Source organism: Pinus tabuliformis, chromosome J, assembly GCF_031772625.1.
Source record: "Pinus tabuliformis cultivar Carrire ecotype Pingquan chromosome J, CPIR1, whole genome shotgun sequence".
In the NCBI taxonomy this organism is placed as follows: Eukaryota; Viridiplantae; Streptophyta; class Pinopsida; order Pinales; family Pinaceae; genus Pinus; species Pinus tabuliformis.
In genome coordinates this window covers 1,117,580,339-1,117,606,047 of record NC_142295.1, presented here as the reverse complement: position 1 = coordinate 1,117,606,047, position 25,709 = coordinate 1,117,580,339, and the positions used below count along the sequence as shown (strand labels likewise).

The window sequence follows — 25,709 nt, the reverse complement described above, 5'->3', positions numbered from 1 at the left end:
ACCACAAAGGAGAAACAATCAAATCCCCAGGCACATTACAACCATTGCCCATCCCTACCTCAATCTGGATGGAGGTTTCTATGGATTTCATTACGGGTCTTTCGAATTCAGGAAACAAGTTAGTCATCATGGTGGTTGTGGAAAAACTTTCTAAGTATGCTCATCTTTGCGCCCTACCCCACCCTTTTACACCAGCTTTGGTGGCTCAATATTTCATGGACCAGATCTTTAAATTGCATGGCATGCCCACTTCCATTGTGTCTAATCGTGACCTGATCTTCACTAGTAACTTTTGGCAGGAACTCTTCAGGCTACAAGGTACCCAACTACAACTAAGTACTTCCTATCATCCCCAAACTGATGGTCAAACTGAAGCAGTCAACAATTGTCTAGAGACCTACCTCAGGTGTTTCACTTCAGAAAAGCAACATCTATGGGTACAATGGTTACCTCTATCTGAATGGTTGTATAATACTAACTATCATGCCACCACCAAAATGATTCCATATGAAGCAGTTTATGGTCAACTCCCTCCTTCATTTACTTCTTATATCTAGGGATGCCCGAAGGTACAAGTAGTGGATCAACTCCTACAGAACCGTGCAACCATGCTGGCCCACCTCAAAGAGAATCTCCATCAAGCTCAAAATCGCATGAAGCAACAGGCAGACCAACATCGTTCAGAGCACAAATTTCAAGAAGGGGATCAGTTATTCTTGAGGCTGCAACCATATAAGCAAACATCACTCAAAGACAAGGGTTGTCAAAAATTATCTCCAAAATTTTACGGATCATATCATATACTTCAGCGCATCGGAGAAGTAGCCTACAAGCTAGCCTTGCCACCCACTGCAAAAATCCATCCCGTCTTCCATGTCTCACGCCTCAAGAAAGTTGTTGGAAACCATTGGAGAATTCAAACCAGTCTACCGGAATTGGATGAAGAAGGTTTAATCTGACTCCAACCTGAACAGGTTCTTGACACGCGAGAACAACACTTGCATGGCTGCACGATTAATGAAGTCCTCGTCAAGTGGAAAGACACATCTCTTGAAGATGCGACCTGGGAACCAACATTGTTCGTCAGCAGTTTCCACAGCGTCAGCCTTGAGGACAAGGCTATTTTTTATGGGGGAGGGCATGTTAGGGTCCAACCCTAACCCCATTATTTATGTAATAGGGTCGAGTCATAGTTATAGTTAGTTAAAGATTCAATAAATCCCATATTAATAATTGTAAGTGGTTGACTCGCATTTAAAGAAGGGACCACAGTTAGTTGCAAATGTGCCATGGCATTAGATAGATGGTATTAATAAGAACCATGGTACTAATCCATGGTGTTGCATGTATGAATCCTATATAAAGGATAGAGACTCCCCTTGAGGGGGGTCGTGTCTTATTTTGTAATCGAGCCCAGCTCTATTGGAGGTTGCCCCCTCGAAGAGGCAAGTGAACATTGCTTTCCTTTCTGAATAATAAAATACATGCTGTTATTTCTCATTGTTCTGTGTTCTCGGTATATTTCTTCGCATATTTGGTATTCTGGTGTCTTCTCGCAGGTCAAGAGCATAACAGATTGGAGGTGTCTCCGCTTCTAGCTCACCCAATTCTTGAAGACTATTTTTGTTTTTGAAAAAGAAAAGAAAAAAAGGAAAAATAATAAGGGACCTAGGTGAAAACCTCTATGAGGCACTTGAGGCCAACTCTTGGGTTGAAAAGCTCCTTGAGGCAGCCCAGGGGTGAAAAAAGGAAAATAAAAAAATCCTTGGGTGAAAACCTCCCTTGGGGCACCTAGGGAAGGCATACAAGTTGAAAACCTCCATTGGGGTGACCTGCGTGTCTTTCAAAAACAAAAAGCATAAAAAGAAAAAATTCCATGGCAAGGACCTCAAACCTACCCACTAATAAAATTTTGTGATTTTATAGGTTTTTAAAGACAACAAAGGACTCAGAGTTCCAGGGAAAAAAAGACAAGCATGACCTCAATTCTTCCTCCATCCACTTCATCTCATGCATTCTTACCATGTCCCCATCATCCATCTCCACTTTCAGGCATCAAAAACCAATTTGTGAGCAGTTTTCTAGCTTTCTACAAGATGTCATGTAGCTACTACAAGAAGATACTGTAGTACTACAAGATGTATTCAAATACTATAGGAAAGGGGTCCCAATTGGAAAACAATGATGCATGCCTATTATAGGTTAAAAAAAAGGACCCTACACCTCACCATCTCTCACCCAACATCAACTCATGTCTATATCTACCCTTGTGTCCATCAAAACAAAAAAAAAGAGGAAAATGTAAGCAAAAAAAATACAAAAAAAATAAGAGAATATAGAGGACATGTCATCATTGGCCTTACCTATCCATAACTCTATATACTTCACCACCATTTATCAACTCCTACACCACCACCCAACCTCTCTCTAAGTGAGAAAAACAAAAAAGTAATGAAGGAAAGACAGCTACAGGGTTTCCTGTAGCAACTATAGAATCTCCTGTAGCAGCCTGTGTTATGACTGCAACAATACTAAGATACAATCTCCTTCACCACCAATGCAAATAGGGATATCCAACATCACTTTTTACTCCTGTCCAGAGCTCAGCAGTAGCAACAAGGTTACCAAGCATCTGCACATAGGAAACAACAAGCAAACAACTACATCAACAAGAAGAAATCAACAAAAAAGTGACCAAAGGAGAGCACTTACCTAAACAAGAAGCACAACAAGGTCATCCTCCAACATGCATCGACCAACAAAGGTAGGCATAGGTATGGCACCTCATCTAAACTCTTCCCCAAGTAACAATATGATAAAAGTGTAGGAATGTGAAAATTTTCTTTTTTATAAGCTGGAGGTGGCCAGTTAACATGGCCATCCTCAGCTCGAAGACAAAAATTAAACTCCTAGTTAGCATGCCACATTGAAATGTCACATCAAGGAGCATCAATCGAAAAGGTGGTCGATTTAGTTATGTGAGAGTGGGTCATAATTACGAGGGGAGACTACATGATCACCATCGATGGGCCAACAGTCCCAATGAAGAAATCTCATACTACTGCTAGCCAACACAACGCTCCAAGGAATCGACCATAAATAACAAAAATTCCAAACTTTCATGGACCATTGTTCATTTTGAGATCAGAGAGACTAGGACTACCTTGGAGATCCATAGAGGAAGCGAACCCTGTTTTCGCCACCCTACAGGAAATAGAGCTACATGATACTACATGAAACTCGGGGAGCTACACGAAGCATTAGAATTTCACCAGAAGTATGAAAGGGGGTGCCGAGGGTCCAGTTGGTCAGCAATTCTCATCATCCAGAGCATCACAATAAAAGGTAGGTGGCCCATCTCTCCTGTGTTTTTGACTTGATAGCTAGGGAAGAAAGAAAGGGACAAGTCTAAAATTTTGTAGTAATTACAGTGGGCCTGGGGTTTAGACATAATTTTTTGAAGTTTAAAGAAAATTGTGTGGATATAGGAAAGGGTAAACATTGCATTCATCCACCAAAAATTCTAAACTCTCAGTTGCCCTGAACTCACACTAAGGCTAGACTACAAAACCTCCTACAGTTAGCTAACCAGAGAAGAGAAATGGTAGCAGGATTCAACATAAGGGAACCCACAGACACATCGAGGATCCACCTCCATCCCCCTATGGTAGATATATTTAGGAGGCATCATTGGTTGGCATTCTTTGAGTTTCTCAAAGGGTATTATGATGATATATCTCTGGAAATTTCCATGGCACTCAACCCTCAGGCTAGAACCAGTGCTACTACTGTGGTGAGGGGGTTGTAAAGCACAATCAACCCTGAGGTGATCAACAGAGTCACCACACTTCCTCAAGGGGTGCAATGGAGAATGAAGGATAAGGTTGGAAACACTTTTGCTAAATTTTTTTTTTCCTACATGATGAAGAGTCAATTGTGGACAAAATTGGGGTTAGAAGGGAGAGCCTTCCCTATCCTTGGAATGAGGTGAGCTATCACATTCTCAAATAAATTTCTTGTGAAGGGAGGCTCAGTATAGTCTATGGCTACCAATTTTGACTCCTCCATGAGTTGATATTTGGAGAGGAGCTACCCATGAACCAAAGGCTCAATGTGCCTCATTTCTTGTTGCAGTCAATGATATACATGAGCCAAAAGGTACAAGAAGGGAAACATCAGCAATTAACACATCATGGATGCATTAAGCTAATACTAGGGGATGCCTTGAGCCAATTAAGAATTCCTATTCTATGGTCCACATTTAGAGACATGGACAGACAGGCTATAATTGAAATCCAAGCCCTTGAATATGATAGGAAACCGACCTAGAGTGGTGAAGAGGAGGAAAAAGAAGAAGAAGAAGAAGAGGCAGAAGAAGAAGAAGAAGAAGAAGAAGAAGAAGAAGAGGCAGAAGAAGAAGAGGAGGAAGAAGAAGAAGAAGAGGGAGAGAAGAAGGAAGAGGGAAGCACTGGGAAACATACCAAAGAAGGGAAGAAATCTCCAAGGTTGACACCTGAGCCTACTGAGAAGGAGGCATCTGCTACGTTGACTTCCCTAAGCACATCCATCAAGTCAAAATGGAAAAGGCAGAGGCAGACTCTCCTCTATTTCAAAATAAGAAGAAGCACCAGGATGAAGCAAGGGAGGCCACAAACACCCACAAGGACTCCCATCATAATTGAGGAGTCACCAAAAAAGCAGGAAGAGTTAGTTTCCTTGGGAATGAGAGTTGAAGAGGGAACATCAAAACAAGCTACCCCAAAGGCTCCCATCACCTATGTTAGGAAGCCTATCACTAGGTCAACATCAGCAAAGCAAGAGAAGGCACATGTGACACCATTACAGAGAGGGAAAATCCTTCTACAGGAAACTCTATCAGTCCTATAGGAAACACACAAAAAAGCTACAAGAAGGAAAACATGGGCAGAGGGAAGGCAAGGAAGCAACACCAAAAGTGCAGGAAGGGGAATCTTCAAAAATATCTGAGGGGGAATTCTAGGAGCTGCAGGAGCTTAGCCCACATCCAAATCTGGGCTCTTACTACAAGTTCATTGAGGGAGGGAGAGTAATACCATAGAAATTTTCAATCCCTCTCTTCTTTGAGATTGAGAAGGAGAGAGGAAGGACACATCACTAGATGAAAATTGCCAAGTCAAATAAGGTAGAATATGTGGGCCATATGGAAGAGAAACTCCTAGATATGGGCAGGGAGTTGAGTGAGATGAGAGACAAGGAACAAATTATGAGATCTCAACTACAGGAAGAAAACGCATGGCTAAGGAGGCAGTTGCAGGAAAAAGAGAGCCAATTGGCCACCATGGCAAGCCTCTCCATGGAGGCACTTCTGTGCAAGATGCCATCAAGATCATATGCACTATACCTCAAAGATCAACTGCCGCAATTTCAGACCAAGACACTAGCACAATAGGGGACTATTCCTTTCCAAGACTATAGATAGTTCATTGAAGTATGTGACAAAAGCACCCTGGAATATAAGGCCAAGATATTTGAATTTTACCTACACAACTTGGCCTTAACAGATTTGAATGTGTGGGACCCCAATGCAAATTTGGGGTATTTACAACTAATGGCCCTTTCATCATGGATGAGTCATGATGAGGCCAGGGGTAAGGAGGTGAAGGGAATATTGGAAAAAGAGGAAGGGGAGCCCCTTTACATCAGAGAAGAACAGATAAATTACATGGTTGTGGTTAGCAGCCACAACATCATCTCCAATGATGCCCAACTTGCAACAAGATACCTAGCTACACAAGAAAAGGCCATCAACCACTTTGGAAACACCTTCAGGTTGTTGGGAAATGAAAGCTAGCAAGCATTCCAAAGGAGATGGAGCAACCTACCACAAAAACTAAGGATCGGAGAGTACCATTCCCTTGAGAGGTTGAATGCACTAAAAAGGACCTAACTATATAAGAATGCCATGTAGAGACTAAAAGTCAGTTGGATTGGTTTGAAACTCAATCCACCCTTGTTGTTGGGTATGTTAGAAGGTAGGAAGGAAGAGGAGGAAAGAATTAAGTGGGAAGAAATAGAGAAGCATCCAAGGTTCAATCCTCAAGAGGAAATTCCATCAACAGAGGTATGGGATGTCAGAGAGGCCACAAGAGATATGAAAGATATAGACATAGAATAAGTTTCTCAGAGGATGAGAATCACCTTCAGTAGGGGGGTGATGATGAGGCTCATCAATAGGTAAACTATATGGGTCTTAATGCCACTCTCCAACTTATTAAAAACAATGTTTCTCACATTTACCTACATATTTTATTATATTTGTCTTAGTGAGAAGGGTAAAGGTGAGATGTTATGTCATGTGAACTAATATGTATTACTTGTAGGAATTGGAGCAATTTTGGGCTAATTTAAGTGCAGGAACGCGAAGTGGAAAATCAAGAGGGATTGTAGGAGATTTGTCTCCCTCCTTAACTCCTCAAATCATTCAAATATTCCTCCACCATATCTCATCAGCTTGGAGTTACAACCAGCCAAGCCAAACAAGTTCATTGGCAGCTAAGACAATGATAGTGAAGACAAGTCATTCTCGAGTTCAGGAGCCAAGTCTCCCTAATTTTTAGGAATTTGTTGGTAGCTTTAGTTTGTATAAATAAGAAGGCCAAGGGCCTCATTAGGATTCAAACTTTTATTGTAGCCAAGAGGCAATTTAGAGCTAAAGCATTGTGACTATTAATTTTGTGTTGTATTTGAAATTTTAATGATAATGAGAAGGTTTACCTTGATCCAACACTGAGTTGACTTAGAGGGTTGAAGATCTTGGGTTAGGTCCCAACCCTAGCAGCAAAGGTTTCTCTTTTTGTACATGTATTCTTAGATTAAAATCATAGTTAGTTGCTGAAGTTATTTCTACTATGTTTAGTTTAACAAGTATTTGAATGATTATTTAGTCTTGTTTCCATTAGTTGAAGAAGTAGATCAGTGGTACAATAGTGAAAAAGTGTACTTCAGAAAATCTTGTGACAAGCCTCTTCCTAATCTCCCTAATGGGATCATGGTTTGAGGGCCCCACTCTCACAGCCCCAAAAACAGATTTATCTTTTGATCATTGCATAACTTAGGGTTCATTAGTGAATAAATCATTGTTTATGATTTCTTAGAAGCACCTGCAGTTGTCATTTTGTTTCTTGATTTTTCTAGAGTTTAAGAAGGAATTTCATTTCATAGATCTCGTCATTAGCCATCAATAAGTCAGTTTCATCTTTTCACTATTTATATGAAGTTATGAAAGTTGGAAATAATACTGAGAGGGGGGATGAATCGGTATTATCAGATCAATAATTTTTTATTTCCAAAACAGATTTATATATGCTACTTCTGTGAAGCTAACTAGCATGTACATGCTACTGTGGTTAGAGAAACCCATGTATACCCAGAGAACTAGTGATATAGTCAATTTATCATGTCTTAATCTTTAACCAGTGCATTGGTATCTTATTAAACAGTGCAATAAAAATAGAATAAACCATCACACATAAGAAACACACATGAACACCAAGATTTAAGGTGGAAACCTAATGTGGGTGAAAACCACTTGCTGTTGTCATCTCTGTCTTCTTTTAATAATAAGAAAATCTATTTACAATCTTGTACTGGTGCAGACTCATACCAGTACGCAGGCACCCACCTACAGAAGGCTGCAACCTTCTCTCATTTTCCAGCTTCTACTGGAAGGGAGCTGCAACCCCCTAGCTCTTGTACTAGCCAATGTGTTTACTAGTACGCAGGCACCGACCTACATAAGGCTACGACCTTCTCTCTTCCTCCAGGGACCACGTTTCATAAATTTCCAGACTTGATGATCCTGGTACACAACAATATGCATGAATGCCTCGTTTCATCAAATTTTCATACTGGAACCATCAAAAACTTTGAAACTTAAACTGCACCATCCAACATTCAGTTAATCTGAACAATCATATCACTGTCAGCAGACCACTGTGCTGAACCCAGAAACTTGCATCATCATTCAGAACCAGTTGCAACCTTAGAAATCATGCATCATAATGTATACGCTTCTTTATTGAACCCAACCTGCATGTATACGAAACTTCCTTTAATCAAACCTGTGTATACCTTCAAAACTATTGAAACAAAAACTTCTGATTCAAGTCCGTACCAACCAGCAATATACTGAGCATCCACTGTAAATTTACAGATCTTTACACAGGCAGTAGCAGAGATCACCCTTCTCACTTATACAATCAATCAATCAATCAGATACCAAATTACTTATGCATTCCGTTTTACATTAAGATATAAGAATACTTCATTGACAGACAATAGTAAAACAACAGAACTGATCAGATAGATTAGTCATATTTGAAGCAAAGGCTTTTCTTTTATATACACTACTTGGAAGAGTAGAACCTGCGTGTACACGCGCTTTTATCGAGATGAACCAGCATATAGATTTGAAAATATTAACTCAAAAATTCGTTGCTATTCCAGACTTTAGAAAAACCCAGATCATGACATTTAAAGAATAAAACAAGTGTACATAATCAGACCTAGCCCAACCAATATCAAATCATTCATTGATAAGTCATTTCAAGTCTCATGATCCTGATCCAACATAGAATTCAAGGTGCACAAAACATTTTAGATCAAATCACAAACATAGCCCCTGCCACATAAAATATACTTCAAATAGAAGTATCCCTTAGAAAACCATTCACTTGCATGCGCTCGCCTAATGATCTTCTCCTCCTTATATAGTTTTAGGCCTTTCTCAATACCTCAGACCAAAATCACTTAGGAAAAATACCTTGGACCAAATACCTCGGACCAATACCTCAGACCAAATACCTTGGACCAGCACCTTGGACCAAAACCTTGATTTTCCAATATGTACGCACCTTTCCTCTTGTGAGAGTGCGTGTATACGTATACGCTCTTTTTGTTCTGTGGACCTGTGTGTATACGTTGTTTTGACTAAGTGGACCTGCGTATACTTCTTAAACTGCTTTACATAAACCTTTACCTTTACCTTCTTTATTCTGATCAGTAGACCTTAGTTCCATCTTCATGTTCTTCTGTACCACTGCCCTATTACCTTTGAATATTCCTATTGTACTGTGAGTTTCCTTTTATCAAAACTGAATTGACCTGTGAGTGAGTTTCTATCAAGGACAACACTTGTATCATAATGCCAACAATCTCCCCCTTTGGACTTGATGGCAACCATGATGGTGTTGATTACTACAAGCTGTAGAAATTGTTAGAGATAACATGCAACACCAAAATACTCTCCCCCTTTGACATCAAGGGCAAAGGGTGGACCAAGCAACTTTCCTCCTTTGATATACATTATTCTATCCATGCCCCCCCTGAGTACATGCCGAGTCTACAGAGATATGATTCAAAGGAATAACATGACTCTATAACTCAACTAAGTGAGTATGACCTCATTACCAATGACTCATACATACATCAATCACCCAACCAAGTGGGGATACACCACATTTGATTCATCCACCCAACCAAGTGGGGATATACCAATTGTTTATACATGACAGAAATACAACAAATATTACATCATCCATCCCATGCAAAGTGGGGATACAAATTACATCATTTGTCCAATAGGACTCATTCAAATATAGACTATGACAAAAGAAGTCATATCACACCCTAGACCTTTACATGACTTAAACAACAAATGATATAAATATCTGAAGCCATAGCTAAATTCAGCAACCATAATGCCCACAATGCAGAATGCGTGTGAAGGCTAATGCTCCCCCTGAACCTGTGCTACCTATGCATGGTCAACAAGTCATTCATCAAGGCATCTTTGTCAGTCAGATAAAAATCAATGAACAAAGTATATCATCAGATTGTAATCATCAATATTAGATAGAGCACCCATATCAGAGTTTGAACCACTGTTTTTCTGTCAAAAAAACATATATGCTCCTTAAGCCACAAAAACCCGCATGCATACGCGACTATACTTCATGAAACTCGTGTGTGAGAACCTTCCTCTGAAAACTAGATTTAACATCAGGATGGTGCAACAACTACTGCCAACTTTTGTCTGAGATAATCAAATGTTTCTCTGGGAAGTGGTTTGGTGAATATATCAACAACCTGTTCTTTGGAGGTAACATACTCTAATTTAAAGTTTTGTTCAAGCACTTGTTCTCGTAAAAAATGGTACTTAATGGGTATGTGCTTGGTCTTGGAGTGCATGACTGGATTTTTTGAAATACTGATGGCACTTGTATTATCACATAGAATGGATATGGGTGGAGTACATGTGATTTGAATGTATTGCAATGTTTGCATCATTCAAAGTAGTTGTGTGCAACATAGAAAATTTTAGGGGTGAATTTTCGCCCTTTGGCAAAATTAAGGGGTTTTAAATTTTTAGTGGGCGAATATTTTGTATCATAGCACATTTTTACAAATCACCTCAAATAGCCCACCTTATTTTAAGGGAGAGGGTAAAAAAGGTAAATTTAGCCCTTGAAACTAGGAGTTACAACCTTCCATTCGCCCATTTTCAAGAATAGGTTTTATTTAAGTGAATCCATTCGCCCATTTTCAAGAATAGTTTTTATTTAAGTGAATCCTATGGGCCAAATACCATATTTATAAAAGAGGTATGGTAAATTAATAAAAATATAGATAAATGAGAGGTATGGTAAATAAATAAAACATTTTTTATATTTACTCCATAAGTCACCTTATATACATGTGCAAGGGTGTAAACAAATAAAAATATAAGTAAAGTGGAGGTATGGTAAATAAATAAACGTCTTTTAATACTTACTCAAAAGGTATGGTAAATAAATAAAAATATAAATAAACTAGACGTATGTTAAATAAATAAAACCTCTTTTTATATTTAGTCCATAACCCTCGTTCTATTTATGAAGGTTCAAGAAAGAGGTTTTATTTAAGTGAATCCTATGGGCCAAATACCATATTTGTAAAAGAGGTATGGTAAATTAATAAAAATATAAATAAACGAGAGGTATGGTAAACAAATAAAACATTTTTTTATATTTACTCCATAAGTCACCTTATATTTATGAACACTTAAAAAATGTGTTATATTTAGGTGAAACCTATGGGAAAAATACTATGGGACAAATACCATGGACTAGATTGTTATTAATACCATGCAAAAAAACATTATTAACCCTAATATTAGTTCTAATAAAAATAAAAATGGCACATGGTATTGACCCATGGTATTCACCAAAATGGCACATGGTAGTGACCCATGGTATTCACCTGGAATGTAGCCTATTTAAATGGGGGAATTAAACCAGCATAGATCCATCTTTACTCTGGATCTACTAACCCCCGAGAGGTATCAAATATCGTGATATGCAAACTAGCATAGAGTGAAAAAATATTTGATCCCTCTCAGGGCTTGGTGGATCAAGAGTAAAAATGGATGTTGTAATTTAATGTATGTTAAACATTTTAGCTTGGTCAAAATAAAAAATAAAATAAAATTCAACTATTAATTTTATTAATTTTTATAAATTACTAATAGTAATTTTTAAGCTCCAGGTTTATGATAACCCATGGTAATACCATGGTATTCATGTGAGCATAGACTATTTAAAGGGGAAATTCTATCATCTTAGATCCATCTTAATTCTGGGTCTAACAAGTGCTCAGAGGGATAAATAGATTTCATCCCCCTAAGAGTGGTAGATGTGGAGTTAAGATGGATATAGGTTGGTTTTTATGATAATGAAGATATTAAATAGACTTAGGAAATTATATTGTAAAAACATCTTAAGGTGAATGGTTAAAGCATAGACATTGGACAAGTATATTTCTATAATTCTGTTTTAAACTGAAACAAATCCAGGGCTAAAAGGAATGGAATGATTGCACTAGTCATCCTTCTATAAGTTTGCAACATATGCTGGAGTAAACAAATTGTAATTTGGGTAATTTTTCTAACTGCAAACAGGAACATACTTGTGTATTGGCAGGGTTGTTACGAGGTCCCTATAAGTGATGAATTTTAATTTTTCTTGGTTTTATATATAGTATGGTTTTTTCTCATGCTTTCTGTGAATGAAACGGGTGAATTTAATCCTACACCCACTAGGTTATCGATATGTAATTTCAGTAATTTTGATTTCAAAAGATATTTTAAAGAAATGCAATGATTTCATTTGTGTATTCAATAAACACAATATTCTAATGGAATTCTGCATTTGTGGTTTATCTATATAGATTCCATGGAGAAGTGTTAGTGGTGTGACATCAATTGTCCTCAAGCAGAGGCTTTAGTTTTACTCTTTTTGGAAGCAAATACTTTCTTCCAACATTTTTGAGTTCCATGAAAAATTTGAAAGTCCTAATAGTATTCAATTATGGGTTCAAGAGAGACATAGTATTCAATTATGGGTTAAAGAGATCCACACTGAATGATCTATCGGCCTTATCTTCACTTAGTTTAAGACTATTCACTTGGAGAGCCTGCATGTGCCCCCACTTCAAGAGCATAGTAAAGTCATGTAGAACTTAGAGAAGCTATCTTTAAGATTTTAGTGAAGAATGGAAAAATGTCTGGGTTCAATAACAACCAGTCAAGCATTAAGCTTCCAATAATGCTAGATTTTAACCTGGAGCACTTTTGTGATTTGGAGGAGATGCCCCCTCATATTTGTGACACATCTTCAGTTGTGAATTGGACTATTACTAACTGTCATTTCCTTCGAAAGTTACCTGATGACTTGGGGAACCTCAATTCTTTAAGAATGTTAAGGAAGGAAAGAAAGTACATTATTCTAAGTTCTCTTATGCTTTTCAAGTTTTTCTTGGATATCTACAATGTTTCAGGTAGGAAAGTACATTCTGTTAATGAAAATTTGTCTTGATAGAAAGGCCCAATTTCAAATTCTAATGCTTTCAAAAGACATTGTATAACTGTAATGTTTCTAAAAGGAAAGCATATTTTTTCAATTTAAGTATCATGATCCCATATTCCAACTTATTTTTCAGTAACCCATTAGGCTTTGTAGCTTTGAATAAATCCATGTCTTTTGATAAGATCCTCTTCCAAATTAGAACGCAGTTTCCTTTTGGCAATAACCACATACAATGTCTTGATTTTGTTATTGAGAAAATAGAGGTTGTGAAAGAAGCTTGTGCCATACAAGGACTTGATTCATTGATTATGTATCAATTATGGCTCTTGATGTAACAATGTCTTGATTTTGTTGCTTGAAAATAGAGGTTACGCTTTACTATTTCACAGAATTTCTTACAATCTTTCCATAAGTATTGATTTGTAATCTCAGTCACTGAGGGATGACAGTAATGACAAAGGTAATATTCCATGGTTTGAAGTTACCCTCTTACTAAATATTTAAATATATCACCACAATTTAACTGTTAGTTAAAAGAATTGTATTTGATTTGTAAACAATTCATTGCTTGATTTATAGATTTTGATTTTTTCCCTTTTTTATTTTTTTCTCAGATTTGGTATGAGATATCTTCCAATATTTGGGTTCCCTAGTTTCCCCACCATATCTATGAGGTTCAGATGCTATCATTAAATATTCTCAAAACGTTACAACTTTTCTAGTAAGTGTACTTTGAAACATTGTTGTTGCTTTTCCATGGTGTTAATGCAAATAACAACTACAACTAGTGCCATTATTTAGATTAAGTGCCGAAATCTAGGTGGTCTTGTAATGATGGAGTGATTGTTTTCTAGCTACTAAGGCCATATGCATTTTTATCTCTTATGTTGTCTTGAGATATTCAAATTCAGAATAAGAATTGAGGTCTCGTTTCCATTGTAGATTGCAGTCAGATTCTTGAACATAACATATAGTAGATTATATTTTACTAATCAACTGTGGATGTGATCCCTTGCAGGAAAGGAAATTAAAAGTGACTTTTATTTCACATTGATTTGTCAAAACATCCACATAGGAAAGGAGATTCAAAGTGACACTGATTTCACACTGATTTGCCAAAATGGAGGCAAGAGAAAAGGAAACTTTGTATTCAACAATGCTCTTAATTTCATATGTACATGCACAGACATATTAGTAGAAAATATTGAAGGGTTGCCTAAGTAATATTTTCCATTCCACTACATTCTTTATAGCTTGTAAATAAATAACTCGGAACAATTCATTACACTACTTGCTATTCTTTATTAATCAATGGTTAAGATTTTGATATTGAACTGTCTAAGATTTTTCTTCCTTCTGTGAAATTGTGTGTTCTATAATGCTTCTTTTCCATTCACTATGTATAGCATATAAAGTGTGTCTAATGGAGTAGGAATATTGGAAAGTCTTGTGATCCTTGAACTATGTTACAAGGCAAAAACCCAACGGGGCAGGGTAGGTGCATCCCCACAAAGGGGTCACAAATACCAAAGTTGGTATTGGCTAGTGCCTTGAGCTAAAAAATTTCCTTTACCCTTGTATTAACAGTGAATCCGGAGAGGATTCTAATATTATATTTATAAGATTTATATCAGTTAAGATTGATGAATAAAATTCATGAGACATGAGCTAGGATGTCCTTGCAAGGTGGTTGTTGATTATTGGAAGCTATGATGGCCATTATGTCAGGCTAGGTGGTCGCACTCCCTTGATCGTGAGCACGATTGTGATCAAGATGGAAGACTTCATAGTCTGGATTGATTGTTTAGCAGTGATAATTAGTGGGCTCATTCACAAAAGCTTCTATTTCACTAATCCTTTTTATAGAGTTGTCAGATTCAATTTCCAAAGGTTTTAATTACACTATAGAGTTGAGTTCTGAGAGAGTTGTGATTCACAGTGTTAAGTATAACAACTATGACACTTGAATGAAGACAAGCATAGTAGATGTATCAGACTCTGTTATAAGCTTACCTGCATATTATAAGGGACTTGGTTGGCTTTTTCATAATTTTATAAACAAGTTCCATTTCGTGGAAATGTGAAAAAAATAATGATATTGCCACCATGTGGCTCTTGTCATATATGGTTTTATACTTTTTCAAAAAATTCTCTAAGAGTTCACAATGCTAAGATTCACTAGGACCTTACAAAGTTTTATTATTTAGTGAAAGACTCACCAAGATCTTACAAGATTTTATAATTGAGTAAAATATTCGCCATGCCTGGTGAGAGATTCGCCAAAAAATTATATATACATATTATATTATTGATAAAAGCGCCTTCCATTTTTCCTATATACCATGGAGATTCGCCCATTTATTATACATATAAATTTGGGGGGGTTCTTAAAATTTTCCCTGGTGTGCAGCAAGATGCAACAACCACATATTCTGCTTCAGCTGTAGATAAGGCAATCGAACTTTGTTTCTTGTTGAACCAAGACACCAACCAAGAACCCATATAGAATGCACCTCCACTAGTGCTCTTTCTATCATCAACATTTCCTGCCCAATCTGCATCTGTATATGCATGAAGAGTAAGGTCTGTATCTTTGGGATACCATACTCCAAAGTCCTGAGTTCCTTGAAGATATTTGAAAATTCTTTTGACTGCCTGGAGATGTGAATCCTTTGGATTTTCTTGGAACCTTCCAACAATTCCTACTGCATGCATGATATCAGGTCTGGTGCGTGTTAGATAAAGCAGACTTCCAATCATAGATCTGTAAGTTGGTTAGTTTACTGCTAGCGATTCATCGTTCGAACTGAGACTGCATCCTATTACCATTGGAGTAAATACTCGTTTAGAATCTTCCATTCCATACTTCTTCAAGATCTACTTGACATATTTGGTTTGTGAAATAAAGATACCATATTTTGTTTGTTGTACTTGTGGACCAAGAAAATAAGTAAGTTCACCAAGTAAGGACATTTCAAATTCTTGCTGCATTACTGAAGCAAAATTCTGACTCATGGATTCTTCATTGCTACCAAAAATGATATCATCAACATAAACAACAATAATTAGAAGTTTATCATTTTCAATCTTTGTGTATAAATTTCTATCTAAGGAAACTTTTATAAAACCTTGTTGTTGTAGATATTTGTCAAGATGGTAATACCAAGCTGTTAGAGCTTGTTTCACACCATAGAGAGCCTTTTTGAGCTTGCATACAAGTTTTGCATCATTTCAAAGAATGAATCCTTCTGGTTGTTCAATATAAACTTCTTCTTCTAAATCTCCATTAAGAAAGGCTGATTTTACATCCATTTGATATACTTTGAATTTTTGAGAACTAAAAAGAGAAAGAAACATCCTTATGGCTTCAAGTCTGGAAATAGATGCAAAATTTTCTTCAAAATCTATACCTTCTTGTTGAGCATACCCTTTGCAAACAAGTCTTGCCTTGTTTCTAATAACTTCTCCATTTTCATTCAGCTTATTATTAAATATCCATTTTGTTCCTATAACATTTTTATCATGAGGTATAGGAACTAATTCCCAAGTATCATTCTTTTCAATTTGTTCTAGTTCTTCATCCATGGCCTTGACCCAACATTCATCTTTGCAGGCTTCATTTACATTCTAAGGTTCTGTGGAGGATAGTAATGCTAGATAACTTGTGGTCCCTATAAGAGTTCTTCTTGTCTGTACTCCAGACCCTTTTTCACCTAGAATTTGAGATTCTGGATGATTTTTCTAAACATGCCTGGATGGAGTCTTTTCCCTGTCTGTTGTATCTTCTTCTGGTGCTTCATTGGTTTCTTCTTCTATATCATTTTGATTTGATGCAGGAAAGCATTCCCCATATTCCTCATTGTCATATTCCTTTGTTGATTTCATCTGTTCCAGATTTCTGCTTGCTTCATCAATTACAACATCAATGCTTTCAACAATTTTTTGAAGTCTTTTATTATAACATTTGTATCCTTTACTTTTGGATGAATAACTAAGAAGAATACCTTCGTCTGCTCTGGGTTCAAACTTACCAAGTTTTTCATCAGTCCTTTTGATAAAACATTTGCTTCCAAAAACTCTATAGTGTTTTACAGTAGGAGGCTTATCACACCAAAGTTCATATGGAGTTTGATTGCTATTTAATCGAACATTCACTTTATTGAGAATAGTCACGGAAGAAAATGGAGCTTCGTCCCAAAATATTGCAGGAGTTCCAGATTCATCTAGTATAGCTTGAGCCATTTGTTGAACTGTTCTGTTCATCCTTTCCACGACACCATTTTGCTGAGGAGTTCTTGTGACAGAGAATTGCCTTTTTATTCCATGTTGTTCACAAAAGTCAAAAAATTCATCTCATATAAATTCTCCCCATCGATCAGATCTGAGACATTTGATTTTTCGATCTGATTCATTTTGTCAACAAAAGATTTTAAGGCTTTAAACTTTTCAAATGCTTCATATTTATAATTTGGTAGACCTATCCAACACATCCTAGAAAAATCATCAATAAATAAATTAAAGTATTCTTCTCCATGAGGTGACTTTTTCCTTGTTGGTCCACATAAATCAGTATGGATGAGTTCAAGAGGCTTATTTGTTGATCCTTCTTTTTCAATGAAGTGAACTCTAGTTTTCTTACCAATTTAACATGGTTTGGATATGGTATTTTCTGGGATGCTGATATCTGGAAGATCACGAACTGCCTTGAGCCTGCATGCTTTTCTTATTTGAGAAAAGCTTAGATGTCCCAATGTTCTATGCCATAGCCAGTTTTCATCTATTTTGCTTAGATAACATTGTTGTTGTCCTCCTTTGAGTATGTATAAGTTGTTTGGAGTTCTTATACCTTTGATCACGGTCTTTCCTATATCAAGCTCATGATCCACACATCCGTTTGATCGAAACACCACTTCATTTCCTTGATCACACATTTGATTGAAACTCAACAGGTTATGATTTAAACCATCTACATACATGACATTTCCATCTTTAACCTTTTCTTTCAAGAAAATAAAACCTTTACCTTTAATGACAGCTGGAGTGTCATTTCCAAATGACACATTCTTTTCCCTTTTTAAAGAATTATATGAATGAAGTTTCTCTTTGTCACCTGTCATGTGTTTGGAGAATCCATTGTCGATGTACCACTGATTTTCTTGTCCTTCTGCATACAGAGCTATGCCACATCTTTCTTATTGAGATTCCTTCCTTTTCCATATCTTGGGATTTAATGGTGTTTTCTCCTTTTGAAGTGTTGGCCGAAATTTGCTCCTACATTCAGATTCTTCATGACAAAAGTTGTTACAAATTGAACATTCTATTTCATTTTCAAGAAGAGAAAAGTTATTATAGGAACTTTTCTTGATTCTTGTTACACTCCTTTGATTTTGTGCTTCTCTAGTCATGATGGTTTTGTAAGCAACACATTGAGTAGCCTTGTGCCCAAAGTTATGACATGAAAAACATTGCCCATTAAATAAATTGTTGTGATCATATAATCTTTTGATATTGTTTACCTGTTGGTTGTGGCTTCTACTGATATTCATCCTTGGAGTAAATTGAGTATGATTTACCTGATGAGTAATTTTAGGCCTTTGCTGACGATTGACATACTGTTCACTGGTCTTTGGTGCTTCAAGATAGCTTCTAGTGGAGGATGGTGGCTTCTGTGATTGAGATGATTCTTCAGTATATCCAAGACCTGTCTTTATCATAGGAGAACGTTGAACTTTGATTATTTCATTTAAAGTTTCTGATCCTTTAGAAAATCTAAGATTAAGGGATTTTTCCTTCTTATGATCTTTTCTTAAACCCACAATTTCACATTCTAGATTTTCATTGTGTTTTTCTCTTTCAGTGAGTTGGTGTGTCAAAGTATCTATGATCATATTCTTTTCTTCTAAACATATTTTGGTTTTAGTGATTTCTTCAAGAAAGTCTTTCTCTTCTAATGCATCCAAAAAATCATCATTGTCATAAGCCATGAGTAGTCTATAATCTTGTTCAGTTTCATCTTCATCACTATTAGATAAGCCATCACTATCTTCATGCGTATAGTAACTCCTTCTATTCACAACCTGTTTTCTATTGCCTTTTGCATATTCCTTTCCTTTTTCATATTTATCTTTATGAGGACATTTGGCAGCATAGTGGCCGACTCTACCACAAGCAAATCATTTGAAAGGTAGCTTACCTCTGAATCTTTCGGAACCCCGTTGAAGCTTCTTGACAAAATTTACTTCATCATCTTCTTCTGAAATGTGTCCTGATTCATTGCGCTCTTATTTTTCTTTTCCCTTTGTTGATGATTTAAAAGAAACTTCTCTCATATCTGATGGACCCCCTTTTCCCATTTCAAAGGCAGTTAGGATTCCATGGAGTTGAGTCATAGTAATAGTTTGAAGATCCTATTTTTCTTCTATGGCAGAAACTTTTGACTCAAATTTAGAAGACAAAGATCTCAAAATTTTCTCAACTAAAGTAGCTTCCTTTATCTCTTCACCCAAATTCTTCATACAATTAAAAATCTCATTTATATGTAAAAAGTAACTAGAAACACTCTCATCACTATGAATCTTAAGAGTTTCATACTGAATTCTGAGAGTTTGAAGCTTAGCACGTTTTAACTGAGATTCTCCTTCATAGCTCTGAATGATTTTGTCCCATATCTCTTTGGCTGTATTGAGCTGCATGACCTTGACCAATTCTGATTTTGACAGACTTCCCAATAATGTATTGACAACTTTGGTATTGGTTTTGTATAGCTTCTTACCTACAGAGTCTGTAGGAATTGTTGCTGGAAATTGATATCCTCCTTGCAAAATTTCCCAAACATTAGCTCCAAGCGATTGTAGATAGGCTCTGGTTCTTATTTTCCAATATACTAAGTTTCTCCCATTGAAGATTGGTGGTCTGATGGATCCCATGCCTTCGTGATTATTCATCTTGAAAGATCTACCTTCAAGCAATCAAGCTTCTTCTAAAGGACCCACTCTGATACTAATTATTGGAAATAATACTGAGAGGGGGGGTGAATTAGTATTATCAGATCAATAATTTTTCATTTCCCAAACAGATTTATATACGCTACTTCTGTGAAGCTAACTAGCATGTACACACTACTGTGGTTATAGAAACTAGCGTATACACAGAGAACTGGTGATATAGTCAATTTATCATGTGTTAATCTTTAAGAAGTGCATCAATATCTTATTAAACAGTGCAGTAAAAATAGAATACATCATCACACATAAGAAACACACATGAAAACCAAGATTTAAGGTGGAAATCCAATGTGGGTGAAAACCACCTGCTGCTGTCATCTCTATCTTCTGTTAACAATAAGAAAATCTGTTGACAACCTTGTACTGGTGTAGACTCATAACAGTACATAGGTACCCACTTGTAGAAGGCTACAACCTTCTCTCATTTTCCAGCTTCTACTAGAACGGAGCTAAAACCCCTAGCTATTATACTAGCCAAGTATTTACTAGTACGTAGGCACCGACCTACAGAAGGCTACGACCTTCTCTCTTTCTCCAGGGACCATGTTTCATAAAAACAATGTAAACTTTGAAACGGGAACTATAAACTCAAAACGGGAACTATGGCCAAAAAATCCCAAAAAAACATCAAAAACAGTGCTAAAAACGAAAAGTGTGTATACTGGAATGATGATTTTATTTTTTAGGGGTAAATTTTGAACATGTTTTAAAAATGGCAGTGAATACGAAATTTATATGAAATTTTCGTGCAAAATATAGCTTCAAAACGAAAATGTGATGATACTGGAACGATGATTTTTTTTTTTTAGGGTCAATTTTCAAACTTTTTAAAAAATGCTAGTAAAACCAAATTTTTATGTGCCAAACAAAGTTGTTTATGAGGAAAAAAACACATTAATGTTTTTGGTAGAATATCATTTTTCTTTCCTAAGTATAAATTCAACATGTTTTCAACCATTACATGCCATGGTTATTACACCTAAACATATATGGAAAAATTTACCATATCACATCAAGCACATTTTCCTGATTATCCTTATTTTAATTTCGAGCATGACAAATTCATAGGAGGCCAAGATTTCGCTAAAAAGAGGAACTGGAGTCAGATTACAGTGAATCTCCTCTAATGACCCTCGCTAAAATTATCACCCTCTCCATAAAATATGTTCACAAAAAGTTCACAAGGAATCCCAGAAGCAAGTTTCTTGTTCTAAAGAAACTCAGTTACACCTCAAGAACCTTATTACTCCCTCATAAATGTGTTCCCGAGAAATGAAGGTAGGATAACTTCATTTGCTATCAATAAATCCCAAACCTAGATGCCAGAGGATTTTCTCTCAAGAATGAAATAATTGGAAAAAACAAGCAAGTTCCCAGAAGATAACTCTAGTGTGAATCAAAATCCTAATAATGCATCATCAGTGAAATCATACCCGACATATATGGAGAATACAATGAGCTACCTACGACCATTCGATTTACTTTGATTAGAGTATCTAAGGCCATAATAATAATCTATTTTAATTTCTTTCCAAACCTTTAAAGGAAGGTCACTGTCATTGTCATCTTATGAACTTTGATGGCGTTTTAAATATAGTTACATGGTATTTTGTGTTTGTCTTATTTTGTTGCAGGTGACTCATGAGGAGCACATGGACACTAATACCACAATGGGAAACACAACCAAAATGAGCAAACTAAGTTTGGACCTCCATTAACATCAATTACCACTGAGAAAGGATTACATTTATCAAATTCACTGCGAATATATTAACAACAGCATAAAAACATCTCCCTTGGCAACAATTCTAAAAAGTCAATTAGGTCAAGAATTTACACCCAATATAAGGAGACACCCCTATTAATATGGTTATTCAGTGTGTTGCTTCCCCCACTATTATCAATTAGATGTTACCCATCCTCATATCTAAATAAAAGAAAAGGGAGAAATAAAATAAATGAAAAGCACCCCAATGGGGGAAGTAACGAGGGATATAAAAACCTTTTATGGGACTATGAACATCTAGTTGGTAGTAAATGCTTATTATTTCATTGTGCTGATTACATTGTAGACATAGAAACTCATTAATATTGGAAGAATACTTTTATAAATCCTTGAGTCATATTTAAGGAGTCAATAATAACCCTAATGACTTCACAACACACCCTATTACCAACTATCTTATATCGGACATTGACTTCATAACACACCCTATTACCAACTATCTTATATCTGACATTTAGTCATTAATTTGATCTTATATCTATCATTTAGTCATTAATTTGATTATTTTCTTATTATTCAGTTATATAATTATATCATATTATGTTTGATCCTAAATCAAATATTTATCAGAGTGAGGAAAAGATACTCCAAACTATACTCACCAGAAACTACAGTAAATAAATGGGAAACCTACATGAATAAAACAAAACTACAATGCAATTTAATTGATCAAAATAAAATAAAACTACAATGCAATTTAACTCATCAAAATAAAACAAAACTACCTTGCAATTAGATTGAGACTACACTTACTGAGAAATCAGTAGGTGTATGTGTAATCTTTAAAATATCCAAATCAATTTCCCATGTTGTATAATCTATGGGTTTATCCATGAAATTCTCACCATATTCCAAAATCGACAAAGAATGGATTTACGAGACTAATAAATCATATTGTGTTTCATTGATTTATTGTATCTAGCTTCCTTTTAAGATGCTTATGGGCTCTTCAAATTCTTTTCTCTTGAATAAATAAATATTTGACATTTTCACCATTTATGACAATCAAATTTCTGCCCTCCTCTATTCTTATTTCATTACCTTCTTTTTGAATCTTGAACATTGGTTTTGTCCCATCCTCTTTTTTCTCCTTAGATATTAGCACTTCTAGGTTTTCTTAGGCTTCCACCCCCTTATTTTATCATACCCATATTTCCTTATTTTCTCAATACACCTCTTAAAATATTGTGCCATGGAATATCAATCATCTAAAAGGAACTTTCCAATAGTCCAAATGTTGATTGAATATTTATTTTCCCCATTACATGGATATGTCCTTTGGATGGAGTTCCAAATCAACTAATAGTTGAATAAATATCCTATCCACCATGGTTCAATACTCTTATTCAAGGTTTATGTATTCCAATGAAGTCCATTTCCAATAATTTCCAATATATCTCTCATCTAAAGCTCCATCGAGAGACCAAGAAACAACATCCAAACCAGTCATATGAAGAAGGGTCTAGTTTGAGGATTGAACATTGACCTCCAACATTTTAGAAATATCATAATAGACCCCCAAACCAACAAGTTATTAGAATAATTTCAATATCCTTCTTACTTTTGAATTTGAATGAGAGTCATTCTTACATTATAATGTGGAATTTTTGGACATATTCGAGGACATCAAATGAATTATCTTCTGACCACCTTCATAAAGATTCTCATTTAACCTATTTTTTGATAAGGCGCCTCATGACAACTTTCTCTATAATAATTTTAATTACCTTCATTCCTACATCTCCTCTAATGGCCAATTTTAATTTATTTCTTATCCTTTAACAATTCCTCATTTTCTTAACACCTACTGATTTCTCAATATCTCTCATTATCATTTCTCTTTTTGGAAATCTTGACTGTTCGCCTCTTCAAGTAGGTAGCCACACGAAGAACTTTCCCTTGCAATGGAAGGTAGTAGATTCAACGTAGTTGTAACACTGGGGAGGCCTCTTCTAGTAGGTCACGGGAAGAAAGGAATGTACCTTCATGCACCAGTTCCTCAAATGGCACCAGAACTCCCACCACTTTCAGATTTAATGAGACAACCTGGAGAGGGTCGAGTAGGTAGACCTATAGATCTACTCACTAACCATTTCTAGACTTATTTCATTACCATGTAAGCAAATTCCATTCTAGAGCTTTAGTGACTTCGTTCTGCACTTGTTTTTCAGATTTGATGAGAAAAACAAAATATGTCACATAGTATTGTGAATGTTGTAGATGAAAATTACTAATAGTGGACGTGGTAGTCCAGATTGACGAACTATTAACAACAAGGATATTTGCAGAAAATCATGGACAATGCCAAAGAAATGTCGGAAATTAATGTCAAAAACTTTGCATAAGAGGGATAAAGAAACATGTTTTCTATGGGAAGACTCGGCGAACAAACAATGGAGTTCACTGTCATGACTCGTCAGTACGAAATTATATGTGCAGCAACACAGGTTCATTGTCTTTACGCATTAGAATGTGCAACAACATAGGTTAGAGTCATATTCATTTTCGTCACGGTATTGATGGGCTTAGCCTCTCCGGCACCAACACTAACATCGCCCCCTATTGCAATAACACCCAAGGCAACCCCAGCTCAATTCCCAGCAGTGCCATCACCGCAGATCTTTCGCAGGGCTAGGATTTCTCCACTTAATATCGTATTGGATGCCCAGTAAGCATTGTTTGGGGCGATTCGTAGCAGATGGGGTGATTCTGAGAATCGTCGGGTGGTGGGGCGATTCTCAGAATCGCCCCACCACGTTAGTTTTTTAAATTGACAACAGGATTATCCATTAATTCAATGTGCAGTTCAGAATCCATTTCCTAATACCTAATTCCATTTACAAGTTTGACATGGAATTGAATGACTTTTTTTAATGCTCTGAGATTGCATCTGGATTGGGCTAGGCACTTGCAGGTTCCAGCTTCGAGGTTCGATCTCTTTGGAGGCTCTGAAACTCTAAAAAACCTTCGAAGTTCTAGCTTGAATCTCGTCCCAGATCTCAGTTAAAATGGTGGACGTATTCAGCGGCGATGAGACTGCTCCATTCTTCGGCTTCCTTGGGGCCGCCGCAGTGCTCGTGTTCTCCTGCATGGGAGCTGCATATGGAACTGCGAAGAGTGGCGTGGGCGTGGCCTCCATGGGTGTGATGAGGCCGGAGCTTGTGATGAAATCGATTGTTCCAATCGTCATGGCTGGAGTGTTGGGTATTTATGGTTTGATTATTGCTGTGATTATCAGCACATGAATTAACCCCAAGGCAAAGTCCTATTATCTATTTGATGGTTACGCGCATCTGTCATCGGGACTGGCTTGCGGGCTCTCGGGTCTTGCTGCGGGAATGGCTATTGGTATTGTTGGTGATGCCGGTGTCAGAGAAAATGCACAGCAGCCAAAGCTCTTTGTTGGTATGATCCTCATATTGATCTTTGCAGAAGCACTTGCACTCTACGGCCTTATAGTTGGTATTATAGCTGGCCAGTCACGAGCAGATTAAAGAAGTTGCAGTTGGTCTTCTGTTTACTTGGTTCATTTGTCAGTTTTTTAGCAAGACTGCTGTCTTCTGCAGTGGAAATGTGATTGTTGTTTCCAGTAGGAGATAATATTTTGCTCAAGATTCATTATTATTCTCTTGGTTTGGAATTTTAGACTTAAGAATTTAGTGATCAATTTGAAAGCTCATTACAATGTGGAAATTGAACCAGTTAACAAGTGCACGTTACTGCTGGTGTCATTTGGCACGTTATGAATTTGAAATCAAATCGTATGGAATTGAATGACCAAAGCTAATACGTAACAATCATGGGCCTGTTGTGGGAAAGGGTGACTGAGGTGGATATTTTGTAGTGTGTGCCTTTAAATTTGAGGCAGAAATGGTATCATATCAATAATATTGGGGAAATGCCATGGAATTTTTAAGCATAAAGTTGAGGCAGAAATGGTATCACAGTAATAATATTCGGGAAATGACATGGCAGTATGTGGCCGACAGTTTGATTGTTTGTGGATATAATTGTTTGTATGTTGTTTTCATATTAATA

General features: G+C 36.5%; 1 pseudogene; it reads left to right on the top strand.

Annotated features, from left to right (window-relative positions):
* The first annotated feature begins 24,547 nt into the window (after window positions 1–24,547).
* On the top strand, window positions 24,548–25,380 carry LOC149230989 (V-type proton ATPase 16 kDa proteolipid subunit pseudogene; annotated as a pseudogene).
* Window positions 25,381–25,709: the final 329 nt, after the last annotated feature.